At 42.1% G+C, this 19,801-nt stretch overlaps 1 protein-coding gene across 6 annotated transcripts in view; it reads right to left on the reverse strand.

The window, feature by feature from the left end:
- Positions 1–19,801, reverse strand: part of CDH19 (cadherin 19) — a 184,057-nt gene that overhangs the window by 105,240 nt on the left and 59,016 nt on the right. For 3 of the 6 annotated variants that reach the window (XM_045006465.1, XM_045006462.1, XM_045006461.1), the window contains exon 1: positions 10,513–10,675. The exons of 2 other annotated variants lie outside the window; for them this stretch is intronic. The gene's annotated coding sequence lies outside the window, so the exon portion shown is untranslated. Of the gene's footprint in view, positions 1–10,512; positions 10,676–19,801 lie in introns of those variants that run through there. One more of the 6 variants, XM_045006471.1, reaches the window with a different exon arrangement.

Below are 19,801 nucleotides of genomic sequence, written 5' to 3' on the forward strand. Positions count from 1 at the left end.
TTTCCGTTAAAGATATGGTTACATGCAGCTTAGAACACCACTATCTATTATCATATTTTATATACCTTTCTTACAATAGTCCCTATTTTTATATAGCTGTACTTCAGTTCATGTCTCGTTTTTCCTTAAGCTTTCAAAGGAGAAAAGCTTTTCACAAAAGGAAAACTGAACGATTAAAGACTGAGCTAAGGAACTGAAAAGCACAATATTTTATACACAAAGCACTACTTATCATATGCTCTTCAAAAAGGCCTTATTTTATAACATTAGCATAGTTCTCAAATGCACACATGAAAAGTTGAACCATCATCACAGTCTCTCTCTCTGTGACATTTCCAAATGCTTTTTATATATTTCATGGGTCAGTTTCTTCATCAAAATAACTCTGCACATCAGCTTTCTAATGATCTGGCCTTTTGAAACCAATTCAATTTATATGTTACATTTGTTGTTGGGGGAAAAACAGATACTTGCCATATTTTCTTTATGTAGACTGGTTATCGTCTTCTTAATTTGTTTGGAACTCTTTTTATTTTCCAGAGCTATACCATGGAAAACCATGAATGAAATAAACAATGCTAGCTTGATCACCTTAGGGGGTTACTGTTAGGGCCAAAATATGGCCTAGCTAACATGGTTTCACTGGTGAGTGTCAAGAGTTTAAGGACGCTAGAAGGAAGGGAGGGATAGCTCAGTGATTTGGGCATTAGCCTGCTAAACCAAAGGTTGTGAGCTCAATCCTTGAGGGGGGCATTTAGGGATCAGGGACAAAAATCTGTCTGGGGATTGGTCCTGTTTTGAGCAGGAGATTGGACTAGATGACCTTCTAAGGTCCCTTCCAACCCTGATATTCTATGATTCTAAGTGTAACCTCTGATGCTGGATAGAAAGTGGGTGGAACCTTCAGCACTGCCTCCAACATGATGGTATTATGGAAATATAACCTGGACTAGTACAGATTACTTCTCCACACCTCATGCGTGTGTGTGTGGGCGGTGGGGATTGGAACTAGACTGTGTCACACGTTGGTTCCTAGACTGCTTCTTGTGGAGCTTGGGGACAAAGCCACAGGTTAGCCCTCAATCACTAATATGGAATTTTTGAAAACATGAAATTATGTATGCTACAAGTGGGGCTTAATAAGAAATTTTGGGAGCCTTATTTTAAAGCATTATTCAGAATTCAACAGCAAGAAAGTATAAGAACTTAAAAGCAGCAGAAGCAGCAGCAGAAATCCAGTCATTGAAAAAATGTTGGTACTTTAATTGATAATGTTTTCTATCTCCCCCAAGTAAAGAGTCATTTTGTATAAAGAGATTGTGGCCATTTCTAGTGTTCTAACACTCTGGGAAAAGAGTTCAATTTTCCACAGGCCTAGAAGACATATTGTAGCTGAATCAATTTCATAGTGTCAGAAGAGGTAAAATGAAAACTCTTCATCTTTCAACATTCAAAAGGGAACTCTTTTTTGCTGTTTTGTGAATAACCATGTTAAAGTTTCTAGTGGTATTTTTTAGGGATCAATCCTGTTACTACTGAACTCAGTTTTGCTACTGACTTCAATGCAAACTTCTACTAGTATCCCTGGAATTCAATGTATTGTCAGGATTTCCATAGACTCATAGTTTTATTTTATTTTTTTAAGGCCAGAAGGGACCATTATGATGATCTAATCTGCAGAACAAAGATCAAAGAATACCACCCAATAATTTCCCCATCAAATCCATAACTTTTGTTTCAAATATAGCATCTCTTTTAGAAAGACATTCAGCTTGACTTAAACATGGCAAGTGATGGAGAATCCACCACATCCTTAGCTAAGCTGTTCCAATGATTAATTACCTTCACATTTTCCAGTCTCCATTCTGTAAAGTGGTTGTGTTGGAAAGGTGTGCTGGCACCCTATGCTATACTTGTGCAGTTTTGTTCCCTGCAGTCTAGAAGATTTAAAGACTGCAGATTGTATGGTTGTAGGTGCTATGTAAATACCTGCAATGAATAAATAAATTAAATATGGTCTATACAATCTATATGACTGAGGGGAAAATGGTTACAGTGCCATTTTACATTTAGGGTTGTTACTCATTTTTAATACATTTGTAGGAATAAAATGTTCAGTTGAAATGACCATGAGGAATCTAACTTCAAGGTAAAAGGACCTACAATTGTTATCTGCACCAAATGTAAAATCCCTGCAAGCTGCATGGAAACTTCTTAAAGACACCATAATAGAGGCTTAACTTAAATGTATACCCCAACTAAAAAACATAGTAAGAGAACCACAAAAGAGCCACCATGGCTAAACAACAAAGTAAACGAAGCAGTGAGAGGCAAAAACGCATCCTTTAAAAAGTGGAAGTTAAATCCTAGTGAGGAAAATAGAAAGGAGCATGAACTCTGCCAAATGAAGTGTAAAAATATCATTAGGAAGGCCAAAAAAGAATCTGAAGAACAGCTATCCAAAGACTCAGAAAGTAATAGCCGGGTTTTTTTTTAAGTATATCAGAAGCAGGAAGCCTGCTAAACAAATCAGTGGGATCACTGGACAATCGAGATGCTAAAGGAGCACTCAAAGATGATAAGGATGATAAGGCGGCGAAACTAAATGAATTCCTTGCATCAGTCTTTACAGTTGAGGATGTGAGGGAGATTCCCAAGCCTGAGCCATTCTTTTTAGGTGACAAATCTGAGGAACTGTCCCAGATTGAGGTATCATTAGAGGAGGTTTTGGAACAAATTGATAAACTAAACAGTAAGTCAAAGGACCAGTGGCGTAGCCAGGTTCTAACATCAGGGGGAGCGAACACATAAAAAAAGGAGCTACCTGACATATCAAATTACACCTCTAGGTCGATATAACGCGACCCGATATAACATGAATTTGGATATAACGGGACAAAGCAGTGCTCAGGGGGGCTGTGTATGCACCCGGTGGGACAGCCCCTCTCATCTTTCCTGAGGGGGCTGCTCTGCAATCTGTGGCCTCTGGAAGCAGGCAGCACACAGGAGCGGTGGGGGGGGGGAGGGGCACAGCCCCCTGCATAAGAGAGACAATCAGACAGAGGTGGGCAGGGTCTGTTCAGGGTTCACATGGGGGAGAGGGGGTGGGGGCTGCACTGGGAGACTCTCCAATGCAGCACCTAGCCACGCTGGCTCTGTGCATCATGAGGCACTTGGGAAAAGGAGGCAGCAAGAGAGAGAGGCCGAGGAGGAGTGCCCTTTCCCTCCCAGCTGGGTCTGTGAGTCCCTGATCTCACAGAGTCTCAGCGCTGCAGGCACCCAACCCCCAGGTACTGGGCTGCAGTGCAAGCTAGAGGGGCTGATACAGAGAAGTGAGGACTAGTCAGAGCACTTCCCATGTCACCAAACTCACTCCTGGAAAGCTGGGTCAGGTAATATGGGGGGAGGAGGGGTAATATATATAAAGGTGGGGGAGACACAAGAATATAATGGAATTTTAAAGAACGTCACTGCACCGAGGGATTTTAAGTGACATTTCCAATTACATTTGAGCTTTCACAGAACTCTTCTTCAGGAAGAAGAAAGAACTCCATGAAAGCTCCAAAGCTTGTCTCTCTCTCTCTCTCTCTCTCTCTCTCTCACCAACAAAAGTTGCTCCAATAAAAGAGATTACCTCACCCACCTTGTGGCTCTAATTTCCTGGGAACAACAGGGCTACACCAACCCAGCATACAAAAATTCAAGATTCACATGAACAGCACAGAGTGACCATCACACCAGGACACTATTTTCACAATTCATCTTAGCATAATGTCATCATCACAACAAGGAAGTAGCACTATCAACACAATGAGATAAATATAGCCACATGTGCATGCCAAAAATTCATAACAAAAGCACACTGGGATCCACACAGCAGGATAGTAGTGTCAGTTTAGCTCTCAGTCACTGAGTCCATCCCCACTAAACTAAGTCCAAAGTTTCAGCTAAACACAAGGGCACCTGCAAATAGTTATACTAACAGCAGGATCTACACTGGCACAATAGGAGGAGTTGCATATCAGGGCACTAATTCCCAATCCCAGTGCAAGGCAATATGGGATCCAGGCACCAGGTCCTTAGAACCAGAATTTGTACTCACAGGAGAGTGGGATGAAATTAGAGAAGTTATAGAAAGCAACTCTCAAGAAATCAACCATCACCAGCCATTGTGTGCAGCAAGTGAATGACAATTAGTAACTTAATGACCACCATCACCAGAGAATTACTCAACCCTGGGACTCAACAATGCCTCCCCCTCCTCCCAACATGATCACAAGCCCTTCCCTTAGGTGGTCAGGTTTCCCCTGATAGGAGAGGGAAAAATCAGGCTACCGCTCCCTGCCCCACAACATGGTGCTTGGACTTGTGTTTGCCAGAGCTCATGGACTAAACTAAACATACTACAACAGCAGATAGTTTGTTCCAGCCTTCCCTTGGGAGACAATTCCATCCACACCCCCAAGGCAGAGATTGTACTGCTATGAAGATTTCCCCTGATAGTCTCAGTTTTCCTCTCCTACCTCCCCACCCCTATCCCTTCCCCACTGCCTCTTCCCTTCCACCCCTCCCCCTCTAAGAGGCAGTCTCCCAGATGCCAGGGAGGGGGAACCAAGCACACTACATGGCCACTGTCTCTGAGAGGCAGGCGTCTCTGCCTGGGCTGGGAGGGCAAGCAGGGACACCACACCCCTCAGGAGACGTGCCTCTCCCCCCACCCCCAATGCCTGTCCTGGTCCAGCAGCCCGGGTGCAGAGGATGTTTTTGGAGATGCCTCTGGCTGAGCCCCCCGCCCCCCCATCATGCAGACAGCCATCCCACCAGCAGCCAGGTGCTGGCTCTCACAGCCACCCGGAGGGTTTCCAATCCCCCCCCCAAGCCGCCCTCACCACAAGAAAGACCCCCTTTGAAATACACTTACCAGCTGCTGCTACAGGCTGCCTTTAGTTGGGTGAGAGGTTAGGAGTTGCTGCTGCAGAGCCAGAGAAAGCACACCTGCCACAGTGACACAAGAAGCAGGTAGAAGAAGGACGTGGGGGCCTCTCAGCTGCTCAGCCCCTTGGTCCAGGAGCAGTTCACCTCGCTGATTGGCTGGTGGCCAAAATCCAGCTAAACAGTGAGCACTCGCACTTCCCTAGCTAGCTACCCTACTGCCCCCGCCGAACAGCTGATGGCTCTTGGGCCCCCACGAGCCCCATAAACAGTTGGCTGGTGGGTGGGTGCTCCTGCCCCCTATAGGGACATACTCCAACCAACCCCCTTCTTCCCCAAGGCCCCAGCCTCTCCTCCTCCCCAGGAGCTCAGCTTGCTGGAGCTCAGTTCTTTCCCCCTCCCCTCACTGCCTCACCAATTAGCTGTCTGTCTCCCTCCTCCTGAGAGACAGCTAATCGGTGAGGCAGGGAGATGGCAGGGTTTATGCAACACACTAGGGGAAGCCAGCAAAGCCTGCCTGCAGGAGCCCAGCTTGCTGGAGCTCAGTTCTTCCCCTCTCCTCCCTGCTGCGGAATCAGCTGTCTCCCTCCTGCTGGGAGACACAGCTGATCAGCGGGGGCAGGGTATGCAGCAAGCTGGGGAAAGCCGGGCAGGCCAAGCTTCAGAGTGGCGCGTGGGCCCCGCCCCTGGTGCCATGGTAACCCCGCCTAAGGCGCAGCTTTTTTGAAAATGTGCTGAGGGGAAGCAGCTGCTTCCCCTGCACCCCACTAGCTATGCTACTGACAAGACCAGATGGTATTCATTCAAGCGTTCTGAAGGAACTCAAATATAAAATTGCAGGACTACAAACTGTAGCCTGTAACCGATCATTTAAATCAGCTTCTGAACCAAATGACTGGAGGATAGCTAATTGTGATGCCAGTTTTTAAAAAGGGCTCCAGAGGTGACCCAGACAATTACAGGCCGGTAAACCTGACTTCAGTACTAGGCAAACTGGTTGACACTATAGTAAAGAACAAAATTGTTACACACATAGATGAACATAATTTGTTAGGGAATAGTCAACATGGTTTTTGTAAAGAGAAATCATGCCTCACCAATCTACTAGAATTCTAGAGGGGGTCAACAAGCATGTGGACAAGGGGTATCCAGTGAATATAGTGTACTTAGATTTTCAGAAAGCCTTTGACAAGGTCCCTCACCAAAGGCTCTTAAGCAAAGTAAACTGTCATGGGATAAGAGGGAAGGTCCTCTCATGGATTGGTAACTGGTTAAAAGATGGTAAACAAAGGGTAGGAATAAATGGTCAGTTTTCAGAATGGAGAGAGTTGGCCCCCACGGCTCTGTACTGGGACCAGTCCTATTCAACATATTCATAAATGCTCTGGAAAAAAAAGGTAAACAGTGAGGTGGCAAAATTTGCAGATGATACAAAACTACTCAAGATAGTTAAGTCCCAGGCAGACTGCGAAGAGCTACAAAAGGATCTCTCAAAACTGGGTGATTGGGCAACAAAATGGCAGATGAAATTCAGTGTTGATAAATGCAAAGTAATGCACATTGGAAAACATAATCCCAACTATACATATAAAATGAGGGGTCTAAATTAGCTGTTACCACTCAAGAAAGAGATCTTGGAGTCATTATGGATAGTTCTCTGAAAACGTCCACTCAATATGCAGCGGCAGTCAAAAAAATGAACAGAATGTTGGGAATTATTAAGAAAGGGATAGATAAGACAGAAAATATAATATTCCCTCTATATAAATACCTTTTATGCCCACATCTTGAATACTGTGTGCAGATATGGTGACCCCATCTCAAAAAATATATTGGACTTGGAAAAGGTTCAGAAAAGGGCAACAAAAATTATCTGGGGTTTGGAGCATCTTCCATACGAGCAGAGATTAATAAGACTGGGACTTTTCAGCTTGGAAAAAAGATGACTAAGGGGGGATATGATAGAGGTCTATAAAATCACGACTGGTATGGAGAAAATAAATAAGGAAGTGTTGTTAATTACTCCTTCTCATAACATAAGAACTAGGGGTCACCAAATGAAATTAATAGTCAGCAGGTTTAAAACAAACAAAAGGAAGTAATTTTTCACACAGCACACAGTCAACCTGTGGAACTCCTTGCTAGATGATGATGTAAAGGCCAAGACTATAACAGGGTTAAAAAAGAACTAGATAAATTCATGGAGGATAAGTCCATCTATAGCTATTAGCCAGGATGGGCTGTTCTTATGTTCTTATATTATTTACCCAGAGCAGCAGGGAGTGAGTTGCTCCTTAAGGGAATGAGGAAACAATAGAACAAAGTTGATTTAGCAGAGGAATTTTAGCCTTGCTAGAACTGAATTATCCTAATAATAAATGCATAGGGCCAATGCTTCTTCACATCAAAGTCAAATATTGTGTTTCTATTGACTTTAATGGGAATTGGATTTGATTCATAGCATGCAATAATTCCATACTAAACAAAAAACTCCAAACACAAAAACATTTTTAAGTTACAACGTCAAACATTCAAAAGTGAGAAAATGCAAAAATTAAAGTTGTCTCTGCAAAAAGAGTTTGTGAGCAAATAATTAGAGATTGTATCATAATGCACAAGGGGACAGAATTGAGGTTGTTTGGGCAACCTTAATTCTGGCATTTCTTAACTTGATTTTGCATCCTTAAAGACAAACCAAAAAAATGCAGATTTTTAAAATTTCTTACATGATTTAAAAAAAAAAGAAAAAAATCAGTTGGGTAACAACTTCCCACATGACTCATTAGCAGGGTTTGATTTACCCCTTGACCTAAATGGGTAATAACTCAATCAACTGATAGAAATAGGATGTTATGCTCTGTGTACATCAGTCATTTGAAGGGGCAATGATACATATTTTGCCAGTTGGTCACACAGTTGTTCGCTAGACACCAGCACAGTGCTGAGAATCTGGATTCCTGGATTCTAGTCCTGGTGCCTAAAGAGTAATGCAGTGGTTAGAGCTTAGAGTGAGAGTTATGGGTCTTATAAGCTTCATTAAAAAAAAAGCATTCATTTACTGAGGCCTTATTCATTTGTGTCTTTCAAAGGAAGTATATAGGAGTAACCCCATTTTAAAGACACCATAGCTGGTTGCATATATTTGTCATATTCATTCCTATAGGCAATATGTTTAAAGAAATGACATATAAGTCTGCCATATTAGAAACTTGGGTTGCATTTCCAATTCTGCCCAGTGCAAGATCTTCTGCAAGCTCTCTAATCCTCAGTTAGTTTCTCTGTAAAATGTGGAATATGATGTTTGCCTTATTCCTAATGTAGAAGCATGAGGCCCTATCCAGTAATAAGGGTTGTGATTAATGCTAGTAACCAGGGGTCTTGGCTCCAAGTCCAGTGCATCTTCTTCTAGGCCAAAGAGTATTTTCTTGGGATAAAAGTGTTGGGGGAATAGCAGTAAGTGGAGAAGGAGGTAATATTTGGTTGAATCGCCCTCCTGGCTAGAGCTCTAGCTTTGTGTAGTGTAGGTATTCACTAAGGGAGGCTCCGTGGAGTCTGGGGACAAGGTGCAGTGCAGTTGCAACATTTATTAAATGAAGGGACAGGTTTGGAACAAGCTCTACTGCACATGTGGAAATGAGATTTTCTGTGGCATATAACCCTGCCAGATCTCCATGGTCTTTCTTGGGGACAGAATGAATCTCTCCAGTCTCAGCGTTGCCCCCTTGTAAATTTCAGATTCCTGCTTCAAACCACATAGGCTGTAAAGAGGTTTGCAAAACCCCTTATATTGCACTAATCACATTCTTAGTAATGACCAAACATTTTTTGATTAAACCTAATAAAATAAAGTTAAACTGAACTTGAGACAGAGACTACACATGGAAAATGTCAGCCCAAATAGTTAAAATTTATTAAAGTTACAAGCAACTGAGAGCACAGCATTGAAATGAAAAGTGATCAGCAACCTTAACTATAGGCATCAGTCCAGCTCCAACTATTAAACATACCATATATTGACTTTTTATTGAATATAAGTGAATATCGAGATTTATTGATCTTGTTTAATATTTACTGAGAAGTTATTGATCTGAGTGGTAGTCACTGAAATAGGAAGTCATTATTGTGAGATACTTTCTGAAAACTCTAAACACTGGTCTGTGTAGATATGAAATCAATACTAGCATTTCATAGAATATCTGACATAGCTAAAAATAGTTTAAATTGCAGTTCTAATAGTAATTCAAATGTACTGATTTGTTATATCCTATTCTATTATGTATGGCTCTCCTCGGAGTATTTTGATACCCCAAGTGATATTAAACTCTATCCACTCCTCCCTTAATTAAAAATGTCTCCACGCATGGATTATATTGTCCATTGGTTGGTCATAATTCTGATGAATTAATTAATGTCAGAAAAGGCAATAAAAACAGAGCTCTATAGGCACACATACACCACATTATCTGTCTGGTTCAATCATGTACAACAGAGATATGCCAAACTTTTTAAAATACATCTCTGCAATCATAGTTGGTTGAGTCCACAGACCGAATTCTGTATTTAGTTATACTAGTGTGCATCTTAAACGATTTCACTAAAACTAAGTGAATTTTTGCATATGAGAGCAGAATTTGTCTTCAAGTTACCATATATTACAGTAGTGAAATAATCACCCATAACTGTTTCATAGAACAATGATTAAAGTTCAACACACTGATATGCATTTTGCATTGAAATGATGTATTTTCAACTATTAAATGCCTCTTTTTTTTCTGATTGTTTTCTTTAGTTCAGTCTAATCTCGGAAATGTACATGAAAGAAAAACAAAATACCCCACCAATATTCTTGGAAATTTTACTTCTCCTGGCTAATAGCAGATTTGCAAAGGAAAGCTCAATTAGAATATATTTATGGTATAGTGCACTAATGTTTGAAAAATCTTATTTTTCTGGCAAGCACCATTTTACATGTGAGATCTAATAAAAGCACAGGAATAACTTTCTACAGCCTGAAAGGCATTCTGATGGTCAGATAGAGGATTATAAAGTGAAATAGGATCAGATATGTGTATGTACAGCATAGAAGACTAAAAAGTTTCTTATTGCTGCAGTAGGATGCTGAATTGTGGAACCGATAACACGTCTAAGTCTTTCTGCAAGACAACAGGAAGCGTTTCTCTCATCTCTATAGGGTCACAAAAATTGTGAACACATTAAATGAAAATCTCCTGGATGACTATGGAGTAGATGATGTTTTCATAAATTGTCAGGAGAGGATGCCTTGCAGGAACACAGATTGATAATCAGCAGGAGAATTCTAACATGCGAGGTATACAAAACAAGTGTAGTAAATGACTCCATCAGGTGAATCAGAGTAAATAAAGTCAAGCTTCCAACAATTACAAGATTTTGAGTATGTTTTGAGAAAACAGGACAGAAGCAGAGCCCTGCTACTGAAGGGTTTTTGAGTGGCTTCTGGTTTTGCCTTTATAGGTCTTTCAAATGTATACTAGAGGCACCCAGTTGAAAATTTTGCATTTGATTGGTACAGATAATGAAGAAAAAAAATAACAAACTTACCTGTGAGACCTCCGGGCCCTCCTAGCCTTAAAGAAATGGGTAGTATAAAATCAGTTTAATCATCTGATGGAGAAAAGGAAGGAGTTCTTTTTTAACTTCTCAGCCTTCTCCTCAGAAAATTTGAGAAGTTACAGCTTCCTGCCAGTAAAAGACACTTGTGCTTTTGGTTTTGAAAACTCACAGTATGTCACTGCTTACTGCGTGCTATTTTCAGTGCTGGGAGTAAAACTATGAACACAGGCACTTTTGTGCTAAACATCATAAGGCCCCTCTGAAGTTCACCGAGAGTCCAGAATTAAAATGCAGAAGGATCCAGCAAGTAAAATACAAGCTTATTATTTTCTATTTTCTAGTGGAAAAATAAAGTACTTCTTGGCATGTAACTGAAGTGGTAAGAAGGTAATTCATCTTGCGTGAGTGTATTTCACAAGTGAAAGGGACATGGTGTCTGTCTTTAGAGAGTAATCAGGAAGCAAATGATAAATTTATAGCAGTCACAAAAATTATATAAAATAGGAGAGGATTTCAGCAGTCTTTGTTTTGCTCTCCAGCAATGACTTTACTGAATCTTTTCCTTATTTCTGAACAGAAATGGTACTGTGAGAAAACCATATCCATAGTATAGCTTTATGTCTTGTCTCATGTTTTCTGATACTTTATGAACTGTGTCATTTTATCCTCCTTGTAACTGACAAATAAAACTAATTTTGACTCTTAGTTTTCACAACCACCCCCAAAAAAAAACCACCCACATACTCTAGTCTACCATAAAAGAGAATATGAGAGAATATAATTTGCGATGTCAAATGATTTAAAAAAAATTGCACTTAATTGTGAGATTAAAAATATAGTAGTGATTAATCAGTTTTAATTGTACTATTAAACAATAATAGAATACCAATTTCAATTTATTATGCATGTTTTTGGATGTTTTCTACATTTGCAAATATATTGATGTCATGGTAGGGGTATACTGTAAAGCACCTAACCAGGAAGATGAGGAGCATGAGGCTTTTCTTAAATCAACTAACAAAATCATCCAAAGCACGGGACTTGGTGTTGATGGGGTATTTTAACTACACAGGGCCGCCCAGAAGGGTGGGGGAAGTGGGGCAATTTGCCCCAGGCTCCGGGCTCTGTAGGGGCCCCTAAGAGAATTGTCTGAGGCTCCCCCCCGGCCTCACTCCCGCCTTCCTCCATACCCCGGTGCCTCAGCACGCCGCATCCAGGAGCAGCCCTGGACAGAGCTAAAGCGGCGTGGCTCGGGCAGAGACTGAGCTCCTTCCAGCTCAGAGCCATGTGGTAAGGGGACGGGGCTGGGAGCTCCGGGCCGACCGGTGGGAGCTCAGGTCCCATGGAGCCAGGCCACTGCAGTGGTGTCCAGGGCCGCATCTGGACACAGAGCATTGAGGCTCCGGGAGAGGGGGGAGGCAGGGGTAAGTTCCATGGTAAGGGGGCCGGAGGGGGGTTGGATAAGGGGCAGGGAGTCCCGGGGACAATCAGGGGACAGGGAGGGGGCAGAGGTTGGGGGGGGCAGTCAGGGGATAGGGAACAGGGGGTTGGATTGTGGGCATTCCGGGGGTCTGTCAGGACTCGGCGGGGGTTGGATAGCGGTCGGGGCAGTCTGGGGACAGGAAGCAGGGTTTTTTTTGGGGGGGTAGGGTCCCAGGGTGGTGGTTGGGTGGCGTCTCCAGGGGGCAGTGAGGGGACAAGGAGCAGGATGGGTCAGTGATTCTGAGGGAGGCAGTCGGGGGGTAGGAAGTGGGTGGGGGTCGGATGGGGGCAGGGCTAGGCTGTTTGGGGAGGCACAGCCTTCCCTACCGTAAAGCTCATTCAGCAGTTTGAGATTTGCAGACAGCTATTTAACACAAAGAGCCAAGCTGTTATCTTTTCCCTTAGGGCTACCATCCCTTTCACTTCTCAAATGCCAAATTATAGTCTACATTTAATTCGGTGCCATAGGAAGATTCATTAGCCACTTTAGATTAACAGTGATAGAGCCAAGAGAGCCATGGGGGAGGGATCACATGAGAAGAGCAAAATATCCTACACCACCTACTTCCTTCCCAACCCTACCAAGGGAGGCCCCCCACCCCTGCATTCCCTGAGGCTCCAGAGGGATTAATTCAGTGGTTCTCAAACTTTTTTACTGGTGACCCCTTTCACATACCAAACCTTTGAGTGAGACTCCTCCCTTATAAATTAAAACCACTTTTTTATATATTTAACACTATTATAAATGCTGGCGGCAAAGCAGGGTTTGAGGTGGAGGCTGACAGCTCGCAACCCCCAGTAATAATCTCGTGACCCCATGAGGCGTCCCGACCCCCAGTTTGAGAACCCCTAGGTTAATTTAATTTTAGCACCCTGTGTCCATTCACATGCATGTGCTATTTTGAGCATTTCAGTTTTCACAACATAGGCTCATCCCAGATTCTGGAACAAGCTCAAATGCTCAGTTTGTGGAGTATGTACATAGTTTATACTAAAGACAAACCCACAGTAACCATCTTCAGTTTGTGAGGGATCCCATGGAGCCAGTCTCCAGGAAACAGATAAATTCATGGAGGTTAAGTCCATTAATGGTTATTAGCCAGGACAGGTAAGGAATGGTGTCCCTAGCCTCTGTTTGTCAAAGGATGGAGATGGATGACAGGAGAGAGATCACTTGATCATTCCCTCTGGGGCACTTGGCATTGGCCACTGTCGGTAGACAGGGTACTGGGCTGGATGGACCTTTGGTCTAACCCAGTATGGCCATTCCTATGTACTTATGTTCTAACCTAAATGGAGACAGATATGAGTCAAGAAAGATAACAGAGTATGAGAAACCTGGAAAAATCTCTGACTGGATGAGCTCAGGCATTTGGTCACAAGCTGAGGTGGTTCAAAAAATTTGGATTTTTTTTAAAGCAGAATTTTTTATTGTTTCTTTAAAGAATCAAACACAGCAAACAGCAAATATTTGGCCACACACTTCTGAAACCCCAAACCATGTTCAGGTTTTGGCAGACTAATTTCAGCTTTTCAATTAAAAAAAATTTTTGGAAGGAAAGCAGACATTGTCCATGATTTTTTCTGCTTTTTAAAACCCCCTAGTTTTCGATCCAAAAAAAGTTTTGATGGAAAATATTTGTCCAACCCTTTTAATGAGCTTTAGTGCCTTTTAGCACTAGCTGATGCTGAGAACCGGTGATACCTTGTAAAGAAGTTTTCTCAAAACTGGGTTTGTGCTGAAAAGCTGAAGGTTTTTAAATGTTTATTTTTCCCAGGGCCCCGCAGGGGCCCCCACGAGAATACAGTATTCTATAGTATTGCAACATTTTTTTATGGAAGGGGCCCCTGAAATTGCTTTGCCCCAGGCCCCCTGAATCCTCTGGAAGGCCCTGCACAGAGAGCTGATACGGCAGGGTAGATTATCCAAACCAGCTCTTGGAATGCATTGAAGATAACTTTTTTTATTACAGATGATGGAGAAAGTGACTATGGGTGAGGTTCTTCTAGATTTGATTCTGACAAATAAGAGGAACTGGTTGAGAATTTGAAGGTGGAAGACAGCTTGGGTGAAAGTGATCATGAAATGATAGTATTAATGATGCTAAGGTATGGTAAGAGGGAAAACCACAGAATACAGACAATGGACTTCATGGATGCAGACTTTAGAAAACTCAGAGAATTAGTAAGTTCCTGTGTGAATCAAGTGTAAAGAAAAACGTTCAGGAGAGTTGGCATTTTTTAAAGAGACATATTATTAAGGGAATAGGAGCAAACTATCCCAATGTGTAAGAAAGATAGGTTATATGGTAAGAGACCACCCTGGCTGCACCAGGAGATCTTCAACCACCTGAAATACAAAAAAGAGTTATACAAAAAAATTGAAACTAGGTCAAATTATGAAGGATGAATATAAAGAAACCCACCACCAGTAGCATGTAGGGACAAAATTAGAAAGGTCGAGGCACAAAATGAGATTAATTTAGCTAGGAACATAAAAGGTAACATGAAAACATTTTACCAATACATTAGAAGCAAGAAGAAGACCAAGGGCAGGGTAGGCCATTAGTATGAGGAGAGAAAGACGATGACAGAAAACATAGCAATGGCCAAAGTGTTAAATGCCTTTTTTTTGTTTCATTTTTCATCAAAAACCTTAGCAGTGATCAGATGATAGTGCAGTGAACATCAGTGTAAAAGGGGCAGAATCTGAAGCTGAAATAGGGAAGGAACAATTTAAGAATTACTTAGACAAGTTAGATGTGTTCAACTCGGCAGGGCCTGATTAAATACTTCCTAGAATACTTAATGACCTGGCTGAAGAGATCTCTGAGCCATTACTGATTATCTTTGAGAAATTGTGGAGGACAGGAGAACTGAAAAAGGGCAAATTTCATAGCCTATCTATAGAAAGGGGAATAAGGACAACTCAGGGAATTATTGGTACCTGTGACAGGGTCCGCTTACCCCTCACTAGCCCAGACAGGGTTAAGCCCCAGGTATTGACAGCAGAAGTCCCGCCCCCCTGGCAAGACTGGGCATGCTCCAAGTGCTCTAGTAGTATAAAGGGAGGGAGAACAGCTCATTCTGGATGAGACGTTGCAGGGGAAGGACCTGCCTGAGAAGCTCTTGCAGAGTGCCAGCCACAGCCTCTGACTGTGCCGGGAACAATAGCCATCCATGGCCCGCCTGCACCCTGGCGACTGGAGGAAACCCTGGAGATGACTGGCTCTGCTGAACACAGAGGACCCGACATCTCATGGGAAACCACAGCACAGACTCTGGTAGGAAGTGACCCAGGGAGGTTTCAGTAGGACTCCCCTGCTGAGTCAGTGGCAAGCCACTACACCACTGTTAGGGCCCTGGGTCGGGGTCTGGTGGAGTTGGGTGGGCCCGGGCCCCCCTACTGGGGGTGCCCACCCCATAAGGGGTGCCCCAACGCTATAGACTCTGGCCACTAGGCCTCGCTCCCCTGTGCCAAAGGGCTGCTTTATGGACTCCAGCCATTAGGCCCCACTGCCCTGTAGCAGAGGGCAGCTCTGTAGATTCTGGCTGCTAGGCCACGCTGTCCTGCACCGAAGGGTGGCACCATAGACTCCGGCCACTAGACCATGCTGCCCTGCACTGAAGGGCTGCTTTATGGAATGTGACCAATAGTCCACGCTGCCCTGACCCTAGGGGCATGGACCATCATAAACATAATGGAGGAAATAATAAATCAATTTGTAATCAACTAGAAGGTAAGATGATAAGTAACAGTCAACATGGTTTTGTCAAGAACAAATCATGTCAAACCAACCTAATATCCTTCTTTGACAAGGGTAACAAGCCTTGTGGATGGTGGGGGGGAAGCAATATATGTGATATATCTCCACTTTAGAAAGGTTTTTTATAGTCTCACTTGAATTTCTCATAAACAAACTAGGGAAATACAGCCTAGATGAACCTACAATAATGTGGGTGCACAGCTGGTTGGAAAACTGTACTCAGAATAGTTATCAATGATTCACAGTCAAGGTGATTGTGTCTAGTTTAATTCAATACCTGCATCAATGATTTGGATAATGACAGAGTACACTCATAGATCATGTGGATAATGCCAAGTTTGGAAGGGTTGCAAATGCTTTGGAGGACAGGATTAGAATTCAAAATGATCTTAAACTTGAGAAATGGTCTGAAATAAATAAGATGATATTCAGTAAGGACAAGTACAAAATACTATACTTAGGAAGGAATAATCAATTGCACCAATATAAAATAGGAAATGATGCCTAGGAAGGAGTACTGCAGAAAAGGATGTGGGGGTCGGGTGACCAGATGTCCTAATTTTATAGGGGAGTCCCGATATTTGGGACTTTGTCTTGTATAGGTGCTTATTACCCCTCACACCCTGTCCAAATTTTTCACATGTACTATCTGGTCACCATATCTGGGGTTATTGTGGACCACAAACTAAACTAAACATGAATCAACAATGTCACACTTGCCACACACACACCAAAAAAAGGCAAACATCATTCTGGGATGTTATAACAGGAATGCTGTAAGCACAGATAAGGCCTCAACTGGAGTCCTGTGTCCAGTTCTGGGCCTCACACTTCAGGAAAGATGTGGACAAATTGAAGAAAGTCCAGAGGAGAGCAACAAAAACGATTAGAGGTCTAGAAAACATGACCAACAAAGGAAGGATTGAAAATATTAGATTTGTTTAATCTGAATAAGAGAAGACCGAGAGGGGAATATAACAGTCTTCAAGTATGTTTTAAAGAGGAGCATGATAAATTGTACTTCTTAACGACTGAGGACAGGACAAGAAGAAATGTTCCTAAACCACAGCAAAGGAGATAAAGGTTAGACATTAGGCAAAACTTCCTTATTGTTAATCATTGGAACCAAATACAGGAAGATATTGTGGAATGTCATTAATATTACGTTTTTAAGGACAGGTTAGACAAACAGCTTTCATGGATGGTCTAGATCAGTGTTTCCCAAACTTGGGATGCTGCCTGTGTAGGGAAAGCCTTTGGCGGGCCAAGCAGGTTTGCTTACCTGCTCCGTCTGCAGGTTCAGCCAATTGTGGCTCCCACTGGCCGCAGTTCACTGATCCAGGCCAATGGGAGCTGCTGGATGTGGCAGACAGTACATCCCTTGCCCCGTGCCGCTTCCCGCAGCCCCCATTGGCCAGGAGCAGCAAACCGCAGCCAGTGGGAGCCGCGATCAGCCGAACCTGCAGACAGGGCAGGTAAACAAAACTGGCCTGGCCCGCCAGGGGCTTTCCCTACACAAGCGGTGTCCCAAGTTTGGAAAACACTGGTCTAGATAATACTTAGTCCTGTCTCAGTGCAGGAGACTGGACTATATGACCTATCAAGGTCCCTTGCTGTCCTACATTTCTATAGTTTCTATGATTGTCTAATTTGACCCATTTAGTTATTTGGGCATTTGATGCACTGGATGAGGTACACCAAATGTTGTGACAGGCATGTGTCAGATGCATACATCTTGAAAGGTGTGTGGTAGGGGGTACTGATCATCATATCAGTGGAGATTAGGGCTGTCAATTAATTGCAGTTAACTCACATCATTAATTCAAAAAAAATTGTGATTAAAAAAATTAATCCCAATTAATTACACTGTTAAACAACAGAATACCAACTGAAATGTATTAAATATTTTTGGATGTTTTCTACATTTTCAAATATATTGATTTCAATTACAATACAGAATACAAAGTATACAGTGCTCACTTTATATTTATTTTCGATTACAAATATTTGCACTGTAAAAAACAAAAGAAATAATATTTTTTCAATTCACCTAATACAAGTACTGTTACTGTAGCACAATCTCTTTACCATGAAAGTTGAACTTACAAATGTAGAATTATGTACAAAACCGCCCCCCCCCCTCCAAAAAATCCCCCTGCATTCAAAAGTAAAACAGTGGTAAACTTTAGAGCCTACAAGTCTACTCAATCCTACTTCAACGAATCGCTCAGTAAAACAAGTTTGGTTAAAATTTGAAGGAGATAATGCTGCCCACTTCTTGTTTACAATGTCACCTGAATGAGAGAACAGACATTTAATGGCGCTTTTATAGCCAGCATTGGAAGGTATTTACATGTCAGATATGCTAACATTCGTATACCCTTTCGTTCTTTGGCCACCATTCCAGAGGACATGCTTCCGTGCTGATGATACTCGTTAAAAAAATAATGTGCTAATTACATTTGTGACTGAACTCCTTGGGGGAGAATTATATGTCTCCTGTTCTGTTTTACCTGCATTCTGCCATATATTTCATGTCATAGTCTCAGATGATGACCAGCACATGTTCATTTTAAGAACACTTTCACAGCAGATTTGACAAAACATAAAGAAGGTACCAATGTGAGATTTCTAAAAATAGCAATAGCACATGACCCAAGGTTTAAGAATCTGAAGTGTGGTCCAAAATCTCAGAGGGATGAGGTGTGGAGCATGATTTCAGAAGACTTAAAAGAGCAACACTCAGATATGGAAACGATAGACCCCAAACCACCAAAAAAGAAAATCAACCTTCCGCTGGTGGCATCTGACTCAGATGATGAAAATGAACATGCGTTGGTCCGCTCTGCTTTGGATCATTATCGAGCTGAACCCATCATCAGCATGTCTTCTGGAATGGTGGTTGAAGCATGAAGGGACTGATAATCTGATATCTGCACTGTGAGATTACTCACTTAAATCACATGGGACTGTTTTTATTTCCTGATCAAATGACCTGACTTTTATATGTCCTCCTTGAAAAAAGGTAGAGACATGTCTATGGGTTTTTTACATGAACTAGTTAATCGCTAACTCTTCATCTGAGGACCAAGAAGTTGCTCTGGATTTAATAGATTTCTTCTTGAATTTGGCAATTCCATATTTTGCAGGTTCCTCATTAGAAAATGAGATTACAGGATGCCTATGCTGGACTTCTTCACCATGTAACTCAGAAAAGTTACTTTTGACAGATGTCTCACTTGAAGATGATCAGGAGGTGAAAGGTTTTCTGTTGATATGCTTAGGTTCCCCTCTAACCTTTAATTTGACCCATTGAGCACATGCTAAAATACAGCTTGCTTTGTCCTGACTAGAATTCAGAGCATGTTAGAAGAACAGGAGTACTTGTGGCACCTTAGAGACTAAAAAAATTATTTGAGCATAAGCTTTTGTGGGCTAGCTCACGAAAGCTTATGCTCAAATAAATGTGTTAGTCTCTAAGGTGCCACAAGTACTCCTGTTCTTTTTGCGGATACAGACTAACACATCTGCTACTCTGAAACAGAGCATGTTAGAGTAAGGTAACTAGCATGATCTAACATCACACCTTTAAATCCTGGTCTAGCCTAAGCTTTAAAGTCAGATTTTCCTTCTTACCTCTGATGTGGTAGTTCTCGGAAGGAGTTGTAACTTCCTAAGAAATGTGAATCTGCATCAGATTCAGAGCATGTGAATAGGTGCTAAATACCATCTGACAATACAGACTTTGGGAAATTAAGATGTCTGTCTCCAGAACTATCTGTCACATCACAGCACTTCCTTAAATAATAAAGTGAGAGGTCTAGCCTCTAGCAGAGGACCTGAAGGGCAACACATGTAAGACTATGCTATAAAAGCCCTCTTTCTGTATCTGCGAAGAGTGGAGATATACGGATGGCATTACAGTGAGATGATTAGATTTGCCACATTAGAAGTATGTTTGCTCTTATTATTTGTGTCATCCTTCATTATTTTTCCAATGGAGATGAAGGTTAACTCAACAGAACAGA

This window comes from Mauremys mutica, chromosome 2 (assembly GCF_020497125.1).
Source record: "Mauremys mutica isolate MM-2020 ecotype Southern chromosome 2, ASM2049712v1, whole genome shotgun sequence".
NCBI classification, from domain to species: domain Eukaryota; kingdom Metazoa; phylum Chordata; order Testudines; family Geoemydidae; genus Mauremys; species Mauremys mutica.